This window comes from Branchiostoma belcheri, unplaced genomic scaffold (genome assembly GCF_001625305.1).
Source record: "Branchiostoma belcheri isolate BF01 breed outbred unplaced genomic scaffold, Haploidv18h27 scaffold49, whole genome shotgun sequence".
In the NCBI taxonomy this organism is placed as follows: domain Eukaryota; kingdom Metazoa; phylum Chordata; class Leptocardii; order Amphioxiformes; family Branchiostomatidae; genus Branchiostoma; species Branchiostoma belcheri.
The window spans coordinates 175,985-181,717 of record NW_017804120.1 but is presented as its reverse complement, the minus strand read 5'-3'; the positions used below and the strand labels follow the sequence as shown (position 1 = coordinate 181,717).

Sequence of the window (5,733 nt, the reverse complement as noted above, 5' to 3'; positions counted from 1 at the left end):
CCCCATTACCGCCTTGGCGACAAAGGGGTGAACGATGGTCCTGGGTACGTGAAAATCACCAAGGATAAATGAAACTTGTAGGCATAGAGGGTGAGTGTGAGGGTGCAACATCATATGATCGACTCCATTTTTCTTTCAGCCAGGATCATGGTCTTTGACAAAATACAAGATTTTTGTTTATTGGCTCCAGTCAAAGAAAATCAGAGCCATGCTCTTGCCGAGTTTCATGTCAGAGTGAACAAAACAACGGACACAATTGGAGAGCCCATAAATTGTTTATATTTCCTCTTTCAAAGAAACGAGCTTCTGGTCATCTAAAGCTCAAATATAATGTCAAGTTATTTGGAGATTTTGAATTGGTTTGTTTCTTCAACCAGTAATTAAAAACTCTTACTAAATTACATATAGATTGAGTGGTGTGTCAGGTTTCTATTATTGACATGACCATCATGCTTAAAAGAATTATTACTTTGTTATTAACACCCATATGTTTTTATTGAAACAGATCCGAATACATGAATATACATGTGCATGTGATAGTTGTACTTAATGGTGTTAGAAACTATAAGGAGCAGAGATTGATACATTTAAAGGCTAGCTGTTTTGTTGTATTTTAAATTTCCAAAGCAAGGCTGTTAGCTTCTTTTAAATTCATTGCAACTTGAGTTGAGAATAAGCTACATCACTCGTACAAGCTACAATAGCCTTACAATGACAGCAATGCATCCATAGGGTTTGATGTTTATTTCATCAACGAGACTGAAAGGAAAGAGGACTGAAGACTTAAACATAGAGTAGGATTTACAACAGCACTCTATAAAAATGATCTCAAATTATTATTTCCAACAGAAAACAGAAAAATAGTAAAACAAGAGATATATCAGGATTATAATGGCTAAGATACCATGTGTATGGTGGTAATTAGCATTGTATATGATAATGTGTAGCATTGTTGTTGCTTATTCAAGTACAGGACAACTATGAAGGTGGAAAGTATTTGGGTAGATCATTTGTAAAATGACAGATAAAATGACTGTACAAATATCAAGTCGCACTAACCAATTTATTTAAGGAAACAGCTTTCCAACATGTTAATTTTTTTTAATTGGAATTTGAAAGAACTGTCAACTCAATTTTTGGCCACCAATACAATGTCATGTAACAAAATGTGTATTAGTAGTCTGTGACAAGTTGTAGTAAATGTGGTATTAGTAACTGATACAAATAAAAGGAAACTTTCTAATATTTGATATAATCACACTGGTTTTAAAGAGTACTAGTACCTAGAAAGCAGGCACACAACTATACAAGTTGTTCATGTAAATAGGAGGTACCCGGTATTGTATAAGATCACGTCAAGCAAAGATTTGAACATTATTTTCCTTTGCATGTCACCGTTGTCTGAAGAAAAACGGTGACATTTTACCATGGTTACTCTATTTAGAGAAAGAAACATAAGAAAATATAATCCACTTTTGTTATCTAATTCAAGACTTAACCCTCTATGTTAGGCAGGACTTTACTTAGTGTTGGCAATATGAAGCTATCAATATCTTTCCTTTTTACTAAAACATATCTAACATGATAGAAAGATATATTATGTAACTATAGACAACACCAATATTATATAACTGCAAAGTAATCTTTTATCGTATATATCATTAGAGCACTCCATATGTCAGAATAATGTACTACAAAAAGGACTTGATGGCTGCTGTGATAAAATTGAGAACAACATTTTATTTTCTGATTTAGTCACACACTCGATTACTAAATATAAGTATTAAACAAATCTGATTTGAAGGATAATTTTTCGAAAGCCATGTGTTGCAAAACACTTGCCAGCAAATGTTATTTTTTTCTCTTTTTTCAAACATAATTTTCTTATTCCTATTTAAAGTTGTTGTTGCCAACAAGACAACATCCGGAATAACCCACTGAATGTACATTTTAGACATTTTGTTTAAAAGTTTTAAAACCCAGACTATTGGAACTACAAATACATTTATACTGTAAGGATTTACTAATAGGAGTAGGAAATGGATCAGTTAAGTCTATTTTGTGGTTTGTTTTATTTGAATTCATTGAAGTATTTACGATCTGGCAGATACCAAATTTTATCAAAGCCTTCGTCGTAATTGTGTCATATATAGAGAGTGCATGTTGCATAATAATAACGTTTCCACAATACCAATGTAAAAACTTGGATTTAACAAAATTATACGGTAATATAGTTCTGTCGTTTTGTAACAGGTTGATTGAAGGAATAATGGAACTGGTTCTTATAGGTTTGATAGTTTTAAACCAATTTTGTTGCAGTGCTCTTCTTTTGGCTCCGTTCGTCCTCATTTTCAGTGAGTCACTGTTGAATGTTAAAGTAAAAAAAAAGCTATATATGTAATGTATACAATAGTAAGGTCCAGTCAGATGGTAGGCAGATAATAAGAAAAGGTCAGAAGAAAGGAGACCACCACAGAGTGAGGTTGTGACCACGAAGTTGAAGAATAAAGTAACGAAAGGACCAAACAAAAGATTGTCCGCCTGATGATTTGTAGTCTCGAGCCTTGATGTCTCTGACTCAGAGGAGAGATGCTGTTCCAGTAACTGGAACTTAGTTTAGAGCCTACAAAACTATTCTATGTATGGGACAAGATATAGATATGGAATAAAGATATATAAGTACGACGTTTATAAACAGTCCTTTATTCCCAAATATCTTAAAACCATGCAGCAATAATTGTTGACACTGTAGACTTCAGTTTAAAGATTCTTGCGTCTTCAATATACTTTAATACTCCAGTATACGCAGAGGACGAATACAGGACAAGACAATACTCATTTTCACTTGAGCGAAGTAAGGAAAGTCGTTTAAAGTGCATTTCTCAAGGCCATCGGTGGCATGTCAGGACTCGAACCCGGGACCTCGTGGTTCCGATTCGAGCACGCTGCCGCTTCGCCACCGACTCCATGACTCCAGAATAATTGTGTAGATGTGTGCGTGCAAACTGCAATAAAATCAATCATACAGATAACTCCAGTGCCCTTTGAAAGAGTTTTATTGGCGTGTACATATTAAAACATCTCTGCAGATTGACACCTCCTCCAAAAAATTAGTCTACTATTTGACGAAAACAAAATACCAGCCCTCCTATATCATAGCGCACTTGTTCTTTTATATAATGTCAAAAGTTATATTACATATATATGTATTCAAAGTAATCATGCTTTTGTTTGCGACTATTATCGACTGAGTAACCATTGCCTGCCAGTACGGTAAAATGTCTCGGCAGGAACAGAATGTCCCTACCGGTACCTCACAGGCGGGGACCGGGGAGGGACGAACCGGCGGACCGCCGTCCCAAACCCCTACTGCGCATCCAAGTGGCTATGAAAATTGGCAAGAGTTCGAAGCGTCTTCGGATCCGTACAAAGTAGCCGAAGAGGTGAAACTGCCGAATCCAAATACCGGGGCTAAAGAGGGGACTGATGCCAGACGCAACAAAGTGTTTGTCAACTTACGTGATCCAGGATCAACAGGTAAATAACTGATTTTCTCTCCAAATGCAAGCTTATATGCAAAATTAGCAGTTCTTTTATGAACAGAATATGGGCAATGACAATATTGTAATTGCTGGGAAATAGTATTTCTAGCCGTGTAGTACAAAAAAAATCTGAAATGTTTAAAGTTATATCTAGCGATGCTGCCCCTACTGTACTTGGTGGCAGCGAGATCTGGGGAAAATGAGTTTTTAAACACTTCAATTCATGGTTTACTGGTACTGGAAGGCCTGGCTATTTCTTCCCCTTCTTTTCTGTGCTGGTTTAAGCTACTTAGTAGTTGGTACGTCCACCAGTTTATTTGTTATCTTGTTCATCATGCATATTCTGAATGTTATCACGTACATTCGAGTGGCATATAGCAGGCAGACATCGACAAATAACCTCACATTTGAGCTTATTTGGTAGGTCCTTTACATACAAAAGGAAGAGTAATGGTTCCAGAATGATTCCTTGTAGAACCCCAAACGCAACTGTACTGGATGATTGAATGAATGAAAGGTTTATTCATCAAACACATAGCAGCCATGGGCTGAATTGCGTACCTTTCCTTCCACCCCTACATGGCTGCTCGCAGGGAAGCCTCTATTCAAGTCAGTTAACGTTAGTGATAAAAATTGTGTGAATCAAGTAGAATCTATGATAATTTCATCAACAATTCCCCAACAGCTGACACGGCCGACTCAGGCGGATCAAGCGGCCGCCATGTTGTCTGTGACGTCATCCGTGCCCACCGCCATTGCATCATTGCCGCCCTGACAGTGGTAACCATGGTTACTGTGCAAGTTGTCCTCATGATGTTCATCATTGCGGAGCTACAGACCCATAAAGAAGCAAGTACTTTTTCATTACATTGTTTCCATATGACCAGAATACTATTGTCTTCATTTAATGTCCAAATATTATGTATATGTATGTTATTTTTTTAGTTATTGCTGCTGGCTACAGTGTTGGAATGATCTATACATTGCAGATTACTTTTAGCATGTTACTCCCTACTTGTGTTATTAAATACATATCATGAATGTAATTAGCTAGGTCTGCGCCGATAAAAGGCAATGTGGCAAAATTGCTACCAGAGCTTCAAATGATGATGCAGACACATCGTGCTTGTAAAGCAATCATTATGATTAACTCAGTTTAAAAAGAAAAAAATCCAACGGGGGATAAAACAAATATCTTGATGCTTTGGAAGTCTTTGGTATAATGGCATTTTTTTGTTTAAAGTTAAAACTTTTGGTCCAACACAGAAAATTCCCTCACCTAGAGCTTTCGACCAGTCACTCTGGTCTTCCTCAGTAGACTGACCCAGTGAAGCTTGTCACGTGGCTTCTTTGAAGTGTGACGTCAACTTCACTGGGTCAGTCTACTGAGGAAGACCAGAGTGACTGGTCGAAAACTCTAGGTGAATTTTTTGTTTTAACTTTAAATATGTAACTACCAACACAAATGAACTTTGATGATAACATTCTTTTTATCTAATATCATAAAGATCTAAACAACAAAAAATAATCTCCAAGCAGATCGTATGGTAGCAAATCGGTATCCAATTGGCAAAGCAGAGTCCATTACCCAATATCATTGGATACAGCCATTCTTCGGCAGGATCTGCTTGGATCTGCTCAGAAAACCTGAGCTTAAAGTACATCTGCTTAGAGTCCCCATTTGGACCAAAGAGCCAAATCACAGACAACAATTGCAAAGGAAGCTAAAAGAACATATAACTCAACATCTGCTTGCAGAAAACCCTATAAACGCACACTCACAGAAGCTTACTAGATTATTGACCTGTTCCACAAGTCCGCCAAGATAGGGGTGTTTTCTGAAATATTACATAACTTATAACAACTGATCGATACTTTGTAAAAACGTGCATCATCTCGCGAATAATAGCCAACTACATACCAACCATTTACGGATACATACCAATGCTGCAAATTTGATGTCTAAAATCATTGAGAATCCTTCACAGAGTTATCATATAAGGCTTTCCATTGTTTCAATTTGGTTTGTATTCGTGTGTTTAGCTGGTGGACATTACTATGGAGGCCCTGAAACAAACTCTGGACAACAGAACTGCTTTCTTTGAGCAGCGTCTTCGATTTCAGGACCTGAAGATTTTAGGTAAGTGGATTTAAACCCTGGTGAAAAACTGAAGACTCCCCTCATACGCTG

The 5,733-nt window shown here is 37.0% G+C and overlaps 1 pseudogene; it reads left to right on the top strand.

Annotated features, from left to right (window-relative positions):
* The window catches only part of LOC109479436, a 10,222-nt pseudogene that overhangs the window by 1,970 nt on the left and 2,519 nt on the right, over positions 1-5,733 (top strand).